Raw genomic sequence first — 16,023 nt, forward strand, 5'->3', positions numbered from 1 at the left:
GTCTCTCTTTTCATGCGCTTCTCCCATCTTGGATTCAGATATTCAATCTCCCATCTTACCTCCAAATCTCATTCTCTTTTATTTCTCTTCCTTTCTTCTCATTATCGGGTTCTTAGATTAGATCTAGAGCTACAAATCAAGTAGGGCCGACAACCTGCGGATGTGGTCATCAACGGTGAGCAATCAAGGACTCTAATCAACGGTCAGTGGTTAACGGCCAAGAAAATTGATGTCCTGCATCTTTTTTATTTTTTTGGTTTGGATGTCCAGCATCTGATCCGAAGATCATTCTAATGGATCGAGGGTACTCTCTCTTTCTCAACGGTGAGCATCAAGGACCATAACTCGTTCTCTTCACTCGAAGGTACTCTCTCTTTCTCTCTATTTTCCTCTTTTGATGGCCAGATATTGGGCAACAGCCATGGCAGCGGAAGCCATGTCCACCGTTGTCCACGGCCCCCCTACATGTTTGAAGAAATGCTTCAACCAATATTCTCGATTTTGTCACGTACACTTTTAGAATATGGCCCCCTACATGTTTGAAGAAATGCTTCAACCAGACCTAGATTATAAACATCTCTTCATCATGGACCCCATCATCATCAATATAGGTAAGGATGCCATTTCCAAAGAATAACCTCTTGGGTCTCAAAAATCAATCCACTGACCTGCTGGACTTAACCCTGTTTCACCTCTAATGGTGCTTCCCCCATTAGAGGTGAAACAGTGGTATTGTGTACTTCACTTAGGAAGGACATATAACAATGGTGAAACTTAAGTCACAAGTTTAACTAGTCATGATATATGAAATTATTGAAAACCCAAGGTATCAGTTAGGAGTCCTTTTAACTATGAAAATCAGTTTATTCTTGGTTTATTGTAAGAAAAAAGAGAGAGATTGTTTTAACCGTCCTTTCAAGAGTTGAGATTAGATATCCTTAATAAATTTAAAAAAAAAAAAAAAAGAGTTGAGATTAGATTAGATGGTTTGGAAAAATTGTGTTAGAACCATAAAAGATGGAGACGTGTTTTGGGTCTATGTCAACTGTAACTTACGAATGTTGTTGATGAGAAAGGGAACTTTATTTTTCTCTTGAGAGTGATTTTCAAGATGTTTGGCTAGTCTTGTTTGATGCCTTTCTCATCTGTTTAAATGAAACGTATTTTGGGAATTTCATACCCATTGTATTGTACATTGGTTTGAACATAAGTACTCCACAGACTTGAGGTATCATGCTAGAAATTGTAATTTGAATGCCCTGAGACATCTCATTAGTTAGAAAGTATACTCCCACAAATTGCAGCTATTAGAACTAATTAGTGGTGTTACAAACCCTAGACTAGGTGTATGGGGACTAGATTTGAGAACATGAATAAATTTGGTAATTTCAAAGCACCAAAGTGCATTTGTATTAAGATGAGAACTCGGGAATCAAATTAATTACCAGGATTTTTTTTCTTTAATTGACATAGCTGAAGTTAACAAGGAATGAAAGTGTTGCATTTCCAATCTGTAAACATACTTCTGTTGAATGACTGATGACTTGTATGCCATTGATGGTCTGTAGGAAACACTAGATCCTAGTCCATTGACTTTGACATACAATTTTTGTAAAGTGCCATTGGTTTGAATGTTTTTAATATATGTTTTTATCATATTTGTTGTCAATGAAAGAGTTAGCACTCACACAAGCTACTAGCCTTACCCCTAGATAACTAAAACCATAGCATGGGGTCTTTTTGTTCCATCATCAAGACAAAAGCTGTTGGAATTACTCCTAGTTGATAAAACAAAAATACTCTAGCTACCAGAAAGGCTACATGCCAACTTATCTTTGCTTTCTGGTTTTGTAACTGATCTAAATGCTTGTTGATACTTTTTGGATTGCAGTACGTCTATGGTTTCTAGACAATATATATTGATTAGGTGACTGGGTGTTGTTGTTCTGATTATATATTTCTTATCCAGAGCTTAAAACACAACCCAAATGGGAGGTTTGTTGTGGTTTGTAGGGATGGAGAATACATTATATATACAGCTTTGGCCTGGAGAAATAGATCCTTTGGTTCAGCATTGGAATTTGTTTGGTCATCAGATGGAGAATATGCAGTTAGGGAAAGTATATCAAGGATTAAGATTTTTGAGAACACATATAACAATGGTGAAGGCTGTTGTTGTTCTTAATAGCAAGGAGGGAGTTAGTGGCACTGTGTACTTCACTTAGGAAGGACATGGCCCAACTACAGTGACCGGAAGCCTCTATGGTCTTAAACCTGGGCTCCATGGCTTCCATGTCCATGCTCTTGGTGACACAACAAATGGTTGTTTGTCCATACTCTTTTACATTTAGTCTCTATATTATTATTTTTTTCCTTTTTGTTGATTGTCCTATTGATGATCGATTGCAAGTAATATATAGCCAATGGTCCTATGTGCAATGGGAAGAGGTCTGATGTTATTTTTTAATGGAGAAGAGCAGTAATATTGGTCTTCATTTTTTTAATTGGTAAAAGTTACATGCATTTTGAGGTTTTAGGAGTTTAAACTGACACCCTATTGTTTTCTTTTGTATTGATATTTGGGGATGGATTTGCCATTGCAGCTGGAGGTAACCAAAATTTACATCTTCTTCTTTTTTGGTTATACACAGGTTTGGGTATATGCTTTAGGTTATATATATATATATATATATATATATATATAATTCTTTAAGTGGAACTTTTGATAGGGTGATATTAAAGGACCTGCCTAGGCTGGCGATGGATTTGGCAAAAAGGATGTGGTTGCAGTGCAGCCTGGCCTTAGCAACCAGGTGGAATTTAATAGACCCTTATAATTTATTATTATTATTTATTTATTATGGTGTTCACATCACATGGTTATAGTAGATTTGAGTGTGATTTGCGTGAGCTTATCATAATGTCTTCTGATTGTTTTGGTGGTAAATGAATTTGCTAGATTGCTCATCAGGGTTCTCAAGGAATGAGCTATATGCATTCTCAAGTAAAGATTTCTTTTCAATATCACTTGCTTACTGAAAATATAAATCTTGAAATTTGATTTTGTATATACTATTCAGTGGCATTTTTATATGGATGCAAAACTTTTTTCTTTAAAGGGCATAAAGACTTCATTTTGTAGGAAGCCAAATCCTTGGAGAAAGATTCTATTTGTCACATTTGGGCATGGGAAATGTGATGTTGTTGAATCCATAAAATTTGTTTGGATACTGGGAAAGAATTGGAAGGACTTCTATGGTGGAGGTACCTATTTATATAAAAAAAAATTCAAAGAAGTGACAGTTGGGAAGGAATCCATTTGCTTGGAATTTCCAATTGAACTTGTGGCTAGGGAAAAAAAATGCAAAATGCTGGAATTTCTAACTGGAAATCGTTTCTAGGCTTTCCCAATCCCAATCACAGGAATTTACCCCTACTTAGATTCTATTTCGAGGTGGGTACTTTTCCAAGGAGCCAAATGACCCCTTACGATCTTTAATTTTCTTGTTTTGTTTTGTTTTTTTTTTTTTTTTTAAATCCATTTTTTTATGAAGAAGGGAAGTAGGTGGCAATTTATGATATTGATTTCTAATGGGCTTATGTAAATTTTTTATTTAGTTTTGGTCTCTTCTTGTACCCGTGAAGTTTCTGACCATAAAGGATTGATTTCTGTTGGACTCGTTGATTGAAAGGAAAGCAGAGGTCCTGTTTTGTTGTTCATGCAAAGACGCGCAAAATTTTCTATATTAGTTTTGCTCTTCAGCCTCTTCTTGAACTCGTAAAGCTACTGGTAAGATTCAACATCATAAATTGCTACCTATTGCTCTACCTACTGGGAATGGTTGGCAAATGACAGATGGTTTAAAATAAATGAGCAATCGCCAAACTTTAAAGTCAACCTCAGATGGGATCCTCAAATGAACTGTCAATAGAAATTAAAAATGATAGAGTTATTTATCCATCGAAGTAAACCTAGGCCCTATTTGGATACGAGGAATCTGTGGAAAAGAATTCTTTTAGCAGAAAAGTACTGTTGTTTTTTGTTTACACTATTTGGATTGTAAAAGAGTTTGTGTAGGTGTGATTGTGGATGTTCTCTGTCAAGTAGCATAATTTTGATATTTACAACCAATGTGGATGTTTCCAACATAATGAAAATGGCCATTGGGTAATATTCTGTAGATCCAATGCAGTTTGGCTGTATTCCCATTATCTTTGTATTTGACAGTATTTCCTTAGTTTCATTTGTTGAAACTCTTCTTTAACAGGAGTGGCTTATCTGAATCAGAAATACATTTTCTTGAGGAACTATTTGGCTTACTTTTTGGCTGCGAGTTCCTTTATACTTTTTTTTTGGTAGCATCTTTTTAAGTTTAGAGTCATGAATTCATCATTAGAATATGAGATAACTGTTTCAGGTTTCCAAAATTCTAATGAAAACTTTCTATATGTTGATTAATTTGTACCATATCTTCAGATTAACCTAGAAAAAAAATTGTATAATTCTTTTACAGCAAAAATTAAATTTCTCAAATTCCTAACCTTGTCATCTTTTTGGCTGCCACATGACTGATAAATTGAGTGGAAGTTTTCTCGAGTATAATTCTTTTACAGGAAAAATTAAATTTCTCAAATTCCTAAGCTAGTCATCTTTATTGACTGCCACATGACTGAAAAATATGAGCAGAAGTTTTCTTGAGGTGCTTTTCTTGACCCCATCTTTTCTTTCATTCTCCTACCTTTGGAGGGTGGCCTCCACACTCCATAGTATTTGGAAAGGACCAATCCATATTAGACTATCTGTGTTTAATGAGAATAGTGAGGTAGTGGATAGTAACTCATTAGGTGGGAATTTTCATTCCGTACCTAATCTAATTACCTCCGTCGAGATACCTCTTAAAGATTTTAGATTCTGGTACCTTCCATTAGATTGTTGTAATGAATGCTAGTTGAAATGGCCTTCTTTTTCTTAATGACGAAAATGCTTCTCTCTACAAGGACAAACTTGAGTAATTCGATACACTGCATATCCATTAATTGAGTAGTTAATGTGCGCCTATTTATCACACTATCCCACAACTATTCCAGGGCCGTGGAATAAAAAAATGTTGACCTGCTTCAATAACATAACCCATTTTCAATCTCTATCATGGCTATCAACTAGTTCCAACTTGTAAGAGGTTGTACAGAAAACCTGTACTTGACTTCATTTAGCATTTTTTTTTAGTTACAGCATAATGTGGTTGCTTGTGAACCTACATCAACTCCCTCATACAGCTTAGCTACCATGACATTTTTGCAACCAATTAATGTTTTTTTTTATCTTTTATTTTGCATGCTCCAAGGAAATCTATGCAAAAATGTAGAGGCATTGAGAACTCTGCTACTTACTCTGTGATTAAATTAATTATCTAGTGATTCTATTCTTCAATCTCTTAGGGAAATGGCTAGAAAGCCAGCTGAACAATTATTTGTAAATAGTCCTATGGTGTTTTTGCATCTTTTTTCAGCATGCATAAATTGGTTCAAATCAGTTGGTACAAACAATAAGGTTATAATCCTCATGTAGATCCTCAATTTACTTGCATTTCTAGATGCGTCTTTAGGATGACTACTTTCACGCTATACTTATTTGTATGCATGTTGCATTAAATATTCATGAAAGTGTGCATGGATGTAAATGCATGATGTATCACTATGTGAAAATGGAAAAAAATGACGGATTTAGAGACGGTTCTGGACCGTCTCTAAAATTGTTTGGTTTAAAGACGCTTTAGAGACGGTCGTAAACCGTCTCTAAAATTTTAGACGGCCCTTGACCGTCCTTAATATTGTCTTAAAATGTTGAATGTCCAAAAATCATTTAAGACGGTCAGAATCCGTCGTTAACTGCTGAGAAAAGACGGTTATCGAATAAAGGACGGTCTTTGACCGTCTTATATGTAGTAATCTAAGACGGTCAAAGACTGTCCGCATTAAAGATGGTCATTGGCCATTGTTTACTAGTAATCTAAGACCGTCAAGGACCGTCTGCATTAGAGACGGTTACTGGCCATCTTTTACTGGTAATCTGAGATGGTCCTTAGCCGTCTTAAAGCAGTCGGATGAGACGGTCAAAGACCGTCTCCATTAGAGACAGTCCTTAGCTGTCTTAAAGCTGTCGTATGAAACGGTCCTTAGCCGCCTTAAAGCGGTTATATGAGACGGTCAAAGACCGTCTGCATTAGAGACAATCCTTAGCCATCTTAAAGCGCTGATATGAGAAAAGAATTTTGAATAAATTAACAATAATTAACAATATTTAAGATTAAAGAAAAAAATTAACAATGTTTAAGAAAAAAATAATTAACAATGTTTAACAATAAAAATTAACAATGTTTAAGAAAAAAAATTTAACAATGTTTAAGAAAAAAAAATTAACAATGTTTAACAATAAAAATTAACAATGTTTAAGAATAAAAAAAATAATTAACAATAATTAACAATAATTAATGATAATTCACAATAAAAATTAAAAATAATTAACAATAATTAACAATAAAAATTTGAATAGATTAACAATAATTAACTATGTTTAACTAAAAAAATAGTTAACAATATTTAAGGAAAAAAATTTAACAATGTTTAAGAAAAAAGTAATTAACAATGTTTAACAATAAAAAATAACAATGTTTAAGAATAAAAAAAATAATTAACAATAAAAATTAATAATAATTAACAATAAAAATTTGAATAGATTAACAATAATTAACAATGTTTAGTTTAACTTTAAAAAAATAATTAACAATGTTTAAGAAAAAAATTAACAATGTTTAAGAAAAAAAATAATTAACAATGTTTAACAATAAAAATTAAAAATGTTTTAGAAAAAAATTAAAATAATGTTTAAGAAAAAAAATAGTTGAGAAGCTTAGAAAAATAATTAACAATGTTTAAGAAAAATTTAGATTTTGAAAAAAAAACTGTGATTTTATAAAAATCTAGATTTTGAAAAAAAATAAAATTAAGAACTTTGAATAATGTTGATAATTTTGAAAAAAAAAAATCGATAAAAAAATGATATTTTGAAAAAGAAAATTTTTAAAATTAAACAAAATGGTGAAAAAAGATAAATCCAAAGCTCCAGTGGACCCCAGCACAGAAAACAGTGGGGACAATGACTCCCACCATTAAAAACTTCCAAAGGCCACAAAAGTTTTCGATTAAGCTGATATTTGTGTTCTACCTTATTTCATGTCTTTTTTAACTTTTGAACAGGTTGGATTTCAAATAAAAATTTTGGTGGGCCTTAGGATAGTTTAAATGGTGGGAATCACTCTCTCCACTGTTGTCTGTGGTGAGGTCCACTACATGTTTTTATCTACCTCATTCTTTGGGTCATGCCCTAAAATAATATCTCAAAATGGACAGTCAGTGTGGATACAACACATAGATCCTAGTGGGGCCCAATATATGATTATGAATGTTTTAAGGAAACCCTTCTCCACTACATTTAAGTGAGTTACTCATTACCCTTACCATAGTAAACTCTATGGGGTCCACTGTTATTTATTTATTTTATCCACTCCATTCATCCATGTTAACAGATAATTTGAGGTCTAAAGAATAAAAAGGAAGCATATCCAAAGCTCAAGTGGACCACACCACAGGAAATACTGTGATTGAACCTCTACCATTTAAAATTTCATGGAGGCCATAGAAGTTTTGGATCAAGCTGATGTTTGTGTTTTCTATTCATTCATATATTTTTGATATTATGAACAACCTTTAACTGTTTTTGGACAATCTAATCAGTTCAAATTGAAGAGTAAATAGCTTCAGATGTTTAATTCAAAATTCGCTCAAATTGTTGATCAATCTTGTTTGCCCAATATCTTTCTCATATATATAGTATGATCGAGGTGAGTAACCATTTTTGGATGTTGGTCGGTGCTCTATGGGTCCCACCATGATGTATGTGTTTCATCCATGCCATCCATCCATTTTTACAAATCATATTAGGGCCTAATACCAAAAATGAGAGGGATATAAATCTCAGGTGGACCACACCACATGAAAACAATAGTGATTGGATATCCACCATTAAAACCCTCCTAAGGCCCACTGTACTTTTTATTTGACATCCTATTTGTTGATTAGGTCATACAGGCCCAGATGAAGGGAAAAAAAATATCAAATTGATCCATAACTTTATATGGCCCCCAAAAGGTTTTTAATGGTCGATGCTCATTCAACATTGTTTCCTATAATGTGGTCAAGTTGAGATTGGGATATACTTCATTTTTTGTCTCATACCATAAAATGAAATGAAAAATAGATGGATAGCAAGGATGAAACACATACATCATGGTGGGGCCCACAGAGCACCGACCACGTGACCCATGACCGCTCGTGAGAGAGACTTGAAGTCTCTCTCGCTCTCTGTCCTCTCTCACTCTCACTCTCATGCCCTCTCTCACTTTCTTGCTCTCTGTCCTCTCTCTCTCTCTCTCTCTCTCTCTCTCTCTCAGATGGACGACGTGGACGAAGTGGATCATACCACAGGAAACAGTGGGAATAATGATTTCCACCGTTAAAATCTTCCTATGGCCTACAATGATTTTTATTTGTCATCCAACCTCTTCACTAGATCACAAATACATGGATGAAGGGAAAACTAAAATGTCAACTTGATCCAAAACTTCAGTGGCCTCCCAAATTTTTTTAATGGTAGACTGAATGCAATCCCTAAGCGTACGAACCAAATCCAAACTCCAGCCGATCCAACACTATGATGTATGTGTTTAATCCATGTCGTCCATCTATTTTTAAAGATCATCTTATGGCATGAGACCAAAAACGAGGCATCTTCCAATCTGAAATGGACCACATTACAAGTAATAGTGTTGAATGAACGCAACCATTTAAAACATTTTGGGGGCCATAAAAGTTTTGGATAGAGATGATTTTTGTTTTTCCCCTTCATCTAGGCCTATATGACCTAATAAACAGATTGGATGCCAAATAAACAGTACCGTGGGCCTTACGAGGATTTAAATGATGGATATCCAATCACTATTGTTTTCATGTGGTGTGATCCACCTGATATTTATATACCTCTCATTTTTTGGCCCCACCATGATGTATGTTTTATATCCACACCTTCCATCCATTTGGAGAGATCATTTTAGGGCAATATCCAAAGAACGAGTTAAATCTAAAGCTCCAGTGGACCCCAGCACAAAAAACAGTGGGACAGTGACGCCCACCATTAAAAGCTTCTAAAGGCAACAAAAGTTTTATATCATTGAATGGTGGACATCCAACCGTCCAGCATATTCTCCTTTTGTGGTCCACCTGAGACTTAATTAGGGCTTAATTTCGGTTATCTATCCTAAAATGATGTGGAGAAATGGATGGACGGCATGGATGAAACATATCCATCATGGTGAGGCCCATAGAGCCCTCCCATTTCCAAAGCTATTTTTACCATTTTTCTTTTTTTAAAAAAATTGCAAGTTTTGTATAGAATGTAAAATGGTGGTGACTCGTTTATGAAATTAGTGGAAATCATATAGAGTTATCCAGACCATTCAAATAATTCGTCTAGTTATAAATGTTTAATATTTTAATTTTATTATTAATACATCTGAACTATCCAGAAAATGGTCCCTCTTGCATGTACAGTTGTTATCAAGTTGTTTGTTATAAACAATGGTAAACAAACACTTGTTCGGATTTGAAACATTTATGAGATTTAGAAGAGGAATGCCAAAATGTTGAGCGTCGTTTCCTATTTTCCCATTTTTATCAAGCAGGAGTTCAACCTTCCATCGAGCGCATCTTTAACCTTTAATTGGCAGCGGCCTCTTCCATCGAGTAGCGTCTTTAACCTTCCATTGAGCGGGTCATCTTCCATTGGCAGCGTCTTCAGCCTTCCATAGAGCAACGTAAGCTTCTCTTTTCCCATTCCCTCTCAGTCCTGCTTTCGTATGTTGAAGATGAAGAAGAACTATTTTTCTTGTTGGGTTTGTTCTGTTTGCTTTCTTGCTATTTCTGTTGTTGGGTTTTCTTCTTCTTCTTAGTTCTCTCTTAATTTTTGGGATTTTTGAGATTATACAAGCTGTTGCTGTTGGGTTTCGAAGGGTGTTTGACTAATGCGAGATAATCTTTCCGAGCATCTTCTGCTATGGCAGTGATTCTAATGGGTAGAAATGCAAAATGTCATTTTCTATGTATGTTGGATTGGGATTTGTAGTTGTCTGTTTGTTGTGCTATTTTACGAAATACAATTATCGGTTTCAGACTGGAAATTGGTAATTTTGTGCTGGATGGATTAGGACTTTTAACTGGCACGTCCTACTCACAGCTGCACTCACGGGGCACCTACCAATGTGTCACGTGTGTATGGAATCTGAACTGTTCATAGGTGGGCCACGACATGCAGATGCTCTAGTCCAAAAATAGCATGGGTCATTCTTCCATCATTGGGTGTCCATGCGCGTGTGATGGCAATGGATGGTTAGAAATGATTGTTGATGACCCACTTCCAACTTATGGGTGTGGATGGTTCTTGGGGTGGATCCTGCCTGATGAATGGATTGGATCTTGCACAGGTGAGCCATGTTGTCATATGAGCCAGCCAGAGCACCTGCAAGTCCAGATATATTCCTTTCTGGAGTACAGAAGAAATATGAGCAACCTGTATAGATGGTGTTTGAGGCCCCTTATGGATGACTCCGTTGATATCGGAATCAAGTTAATCAGGCTCATTTGAGTTCTTCTCAATATGCCTCTACTTCACTAATCTACAATCATCAATTTTGATTTTCTTGTTCTTGATTGTGCCTTGTAATCTCTTTTTTTTTCAATCAGCTATGATGATTGTGTTTGGGCGTGCATTCTTTAATCAACTATGCTTTTGGTGTCGTCTGATCCTCAGCACCTTATCCTTGACATGCGCGTTCTTTAATGAGCAATGTCCTTGGTGTCATGTATGTATGTATGCACGCATTCCTTGGTGTCATCTGATCCTCGGCATCTTTTCCTTGACATTGATGATTTTGTGTGTGTGCTTGCATGTGTGTGAGAGATGTAGCTTGCAAGCATTCTTGTTAACTTGGACCAAAGAAATGTTTATGAGTACTTAAAAGGAATGGTGAATTGTCATAGGATGCATCTTTTTTATGTTGTTAAAAGGAATGGTGAATTGTCAAGATTGAGGATTTCACCTTGTCTTTCATTCCCCGTCCTTAAAAAAGGGCGCCTCTCTGCTTTTTCTTACTTTCTCCTTGATTTTTCCGTAAGACTTAGCTTTTCACACTTTTTTCCTGGAGGAATTCAAAATAGCATGTAAAAGTGCTTATTGGGGTGAAATAGATTATGTCTCGTCCACTTAAGTGCTGATTTCTTGAGTTTGCTGGAATCCTTCAATATCTGGGTCACTTGGTTTTGAGGATTTTTATGCACTTGAGCTCACATGGTCTTTCCTTCTCACTATGTCCATTACTTGTACCCAGTCTTTTAGACAGTGCAACCGCATTTAGTGAAAAAGTAATAAAAAAATGGTGAAGTATAGGAAAAGAAAGACATTGCAGGGCAAAGTTAGTGGGATTTGGGTGTGGGAGTGCAGAAGTGGCTATAACAAATGGCTAGCAGGTTTAAACACCGAAGAAGCAAAAACATACTTTCCACTTTGAACCAATATGCTTTTCAAGTGGCATTGAGAGATAATAGCATTAATGTTCCAAAGAACAATCAGGAATCTTATAGCTGGTAATTAATAACAGCTTGGACAATGGTCATTCTCTCCCTTCATCTCTGCATTTTTTAAAATGATCTATACTTTGTATTCAAACAACTGTCATATCTGTTATGAAGAAAAGAATAAGAAAATCACCATTATGAAGGTTGTCCTAATGGTTATTTTCTTCTTTTTTAAATTTGATCTTTACATAAAAGAGATTTTTTTCCTTCTTTTTTACTTCAAGAGAGAGAGAGACGGAGAGGTGAGAGTGGGGAACTCGAGGGAGAGAGTGGGGGAATGAAGTGACCGTGTGAGATTTGAAAATGGTGAGTATAGTTTGGTTTGAAAATGACGTTTCACATGCGTGGCGTGCATGTCTATGAGAGGTGTTTACGGACGCGGATTAGCTAATGAACGCAACAGTAGCGAGTTTGCAATAGATTTTTGTTTGACGATTTCATCATTTGGGGTCCCACCAAGAGGCCCACATGCATGTTGTTAGGTGTTCAAGCAGAGTTATCAGTGATTGTTTCGGACCTGACTATGGTATTTGTTCTGTTCCATCTAAATTTAGAATCCAGGAATCTGCTTTTTCCAAAAGAGAACTGTTGAAGTGATTTGCATGAGGAGAGCTTGAGGTCAACAACACAAAGTTTCATTTATATATTTCTTCACAAAAGTGCATGTATTAGTAAAAGGGAAAATAAAATCACTTGAAGAAAGTATTCTCTAACCTTTGTAACTAAGATTTAGATGTTTGTTTTAGATTATGGAGTGCCTTTTTTGGTTTTCATGCATGCCTCAGCTTCATATGATCATAAAATTCCGTAGGTTGATCAATATATATGATGAAACCCTACTCTCTCACAACAATGTGAGAATAACAACACTCCAGATATGCATATCCTTTATCTTTCTTGTATGTAGTTACATGTCAAATTTCTTCGTTCTTTGATTCATTACACTCAATTCAGGTATGGTTTGCACCAATTCAAGAGACTGTACATTAGGCATTCAATATATAAGACTGGAGTGAGACTGATTCGGCATTTAAATGTGTTGTACGATGTTGTTTGAATTGCTTGTCCTAATAGGTGCACAAGTTGGGATGGATTGGACTTTTACCTTGAGAAAATGCCATAATTTCATGTAGTTATTATTGTAATGGAAAGTTAAAAAAATTAAAAGAGAGAGAGAGATAATGAATTCATAGAAAGAAATGTTCTTTATCATTAGGGCTGCTTTCACCGAGTTTGATGCAGAAATCGTCACCAACTTCACAAAAAGACAAATAGCATCAGTGGCCACAGATTGCAACCTGGATTTAAACAATGTTCGAGGTGCCATCAATAATGCTAACAAAATCCTCCAGGTCAGATTATTGATTGGACCTGATTTTATTTAAATGATCTTGATAATCCATTTTATTTAAATGAGTAGACCCGGATGTGCATCGAGCTATCCGGATGTTGAGTGGGGGTCCCTGGAAGGTGGGAACCGCTGTTATGACCATGATGAAGTTGTTCATTTCCTATGGACGGCATTGGAGGGGCCTGGCCATTTGGACAGGCCATGTTTATACATTTGCTCGAAATTAATGGAGCAGACCCAGATGTGCGTCAGAGCTATCCGGATGAGCGAGGGTCCCTCAAAGGTGGGAACCGCTGTTATGACCATGATGAAACTGTCCATTTTCTATGGACAACATTGGAGTGGCCTGGCCATTTGGACAGGTCGTGTTTATATCTGTATTTACAGGGACCACACCCTTAACCTAAACCACACCCTAAACCTATAACCTATAACCTAAACCTAAACCTATACCTATACCTATAACCTATAACATAAACTTAAACCTAAACCTAAACTTATAACCTATAACTTAAACCACATATAACCTACACTTACAACCTACACTTATAACCTAAACCTAAACCTAAACCTATACTTATAACCTAAACTCAAATCCCTAAACCTTAACGTATAACCTAACCCAAACCTATACTTATAACCTAAAACTATTCTCAAATCCCAAAACCTATAACCTAAACCTAACCTTTCCCTAAACCTAAAACCTACACTTATATCCTAAACCTAAATCTATAACCTAAACCCAACCTAAACCTATACTTATTCTCAAATCCCAAAACCTATAACCTTAACCTAAACTTATAACCTATAACCAAAACCAAAACCTATAACCTAAACCCGAACCCATTCTCAAATCCCAAAACCTATAACCTTAACCTATAACTTATAACCTATAACGCAAACCAAAACCTATAACCTAAACCAAAACCTATAACCTAAACCCAAACCCGAATTCCTAAACCTTAACCTAAACATATAACCTATAACCTATAACTTAAGCCTATACCTAAACCTAAAACCTTATAACCTAAAACTATGCTCAAATCCTTAAAAACCTTAACCTATAACCTAACCTAAAACTATACTTATAACCTAAAACTATTCTCAAATGCCAAACCTTAACCTAACTTTTCCCTAAACCTAAACCTAAACCTATAACCTTAACTCAAATCCCTAAACCTTAACCTATAACCCAACCTAAACCTATACTCATAACCTAAAACTATTCTCAAATCTCAAAACCTATAACCTAAACCCAAATCCAAACCCAAACCCAAATCCAAACCCAAACCCAAACCCGAATTCTTAAACCTTAACCTAAACATATAACCTATAACCTATAACCTAAGCCTATAACTTAAACCTAAACCTAAACCTATAACCTAAACTCAAATCCCTAAACCTTAACCTAAACCTATAACCTTAACTCAAATCCATAAACCTTAACCTATAACCCAACCTAAACCTATACTTATAACCTAAAACTATTCTCAAATCCTAAAACCTATAACCTAAATCCGAATCCAAACCCGAACCCGAACCCGAATTCCTAAACCTTAACCTAAACATATAACCTATAACTTATAACCTAAGCCTATACCTAAACTTAAAGCCTAAAGCTAAAGTTAAACCTATAACTTAAACCTAAACTCAAATCCCTAAACCTTAACCTAAACCTACAACCTAAACCTAAACTTATAACCTTAACCTAAACCTATTCTCAAATCCCAAAACCTATACCTATAACCTAAACCTAGACCTTAACCTAAACATAAACCTATACTTATAACCTAAAACCTAAACCTAAACCTAAACCTATTCTCAAATCCCAAAACCTATACCTATAACCTAAACCTAGACCTTAACCTAAACATAAACCTATACTTATAACCTATAACCTAAACCTAAACCTAAACCTTAACCTAAACCTATAACCTATACTTATAACCTTAACCTAAACTTATAACCTTAACCTAAACCTATTCTCAAATCCCTAAACCTATACCTATAACCTAAACCTATACCTTAACCTATAACCTATACCTATACTTATAACCTTAACCTAAACTTATAACCTTAACCTAAACCTATTCTCCAATCCCAAAACCTATACTTATAGCCGAAACCTAAACCTTAACCTTAACATATAACCTATACTTACAACCTTAACCTAAACCTACAACCTTAACCTAAACCTATTCTCAAATCTCAAAACTTATACCTATAACCTAAACCTAAACCTTAACCTATAACCTAAACCTATACTTATAACCTTAACCTAAACCTGTTCTTAAATCCCAAAACCTATACTTCTAGTCGAAACCTAAACCTTAACCTTAACCTATAACCTATACTTACAACCTTAACCTAAACTTACAACCTTAACCTAAACCTATTCTCAAATCTCAAAACTTATACTTATAACCTAAACCTAGACCTTAACCTTAACCTATAACCTATACTTATAACCTTAACCTAAACTTACAACCTTAACCTAAACCTATTCTTAAATCCCAAAACTTATACTTATAACCTAAACTTAAACCTTAACCTTAACCTATAACCTATACTTTCTCAAATCCCAAAACCTATACTTATAACCTAAACCTAGACCTGAACCTAAACCTAAACCTATACTTATAACCTATAACCTATAACCTAAACCTTAACCTATAATCCAAACCTTAACCTATAACCCAAACCTATAACTTATGACCTAAACCAAAACCTATAACCTAAACCTAAACCTTAACCTAAACCTATAACCAAAACCTAAACCTAAACTTATAACCTAAACCTATTCTCAAATCTCAAAACCTATAACCTAAAACTAAACCTTAACCTATAACCCAACCTAAACCTATTCTCAAATCCCAAAACTCATAACCAAAACCTAAACCTTAACCAAAACCTATAACCTATAACAT

General features: G+C 35.0%; 1 long non-coding RNA gene across 1 annotated transcript; it reads left to right on the plus strand.

Annotated features, from left to right (window-relative positions):
* Positions 1-12,479: 12,479 nt before the first annotated feature.
* LOC131237031 (uncharacterized) lies at positions 12,480-13,044 on the plus strand. Its single transcript, XR_009166986.1, has 2 exons — positions 12,480-12,874; positions 12,988-13,044. It is a non-coding gene; the product is annotated as an uncharacterized LOC131237031 (long non-coding RNA).
* Positions 13,045-16,023: the final 2,979 nt, after the last annotated feature.

The sequence above is a fragment of the Magnolia sinica genome, chromosome 2 (assembly GCF_029962835.1).
Source record: "Magnolia sinica isolate HGM2019 chromosome 2, MsV1, whole genome shotgun sequence".
In the NCBI taxonomy this organism is placed as follows: Eukaryota; Viridiplantae; Streptophyta; class Magnoliopsida; order Magnoliales; family Magnoliaceae; genus Magnolia; species Magnolia sinica.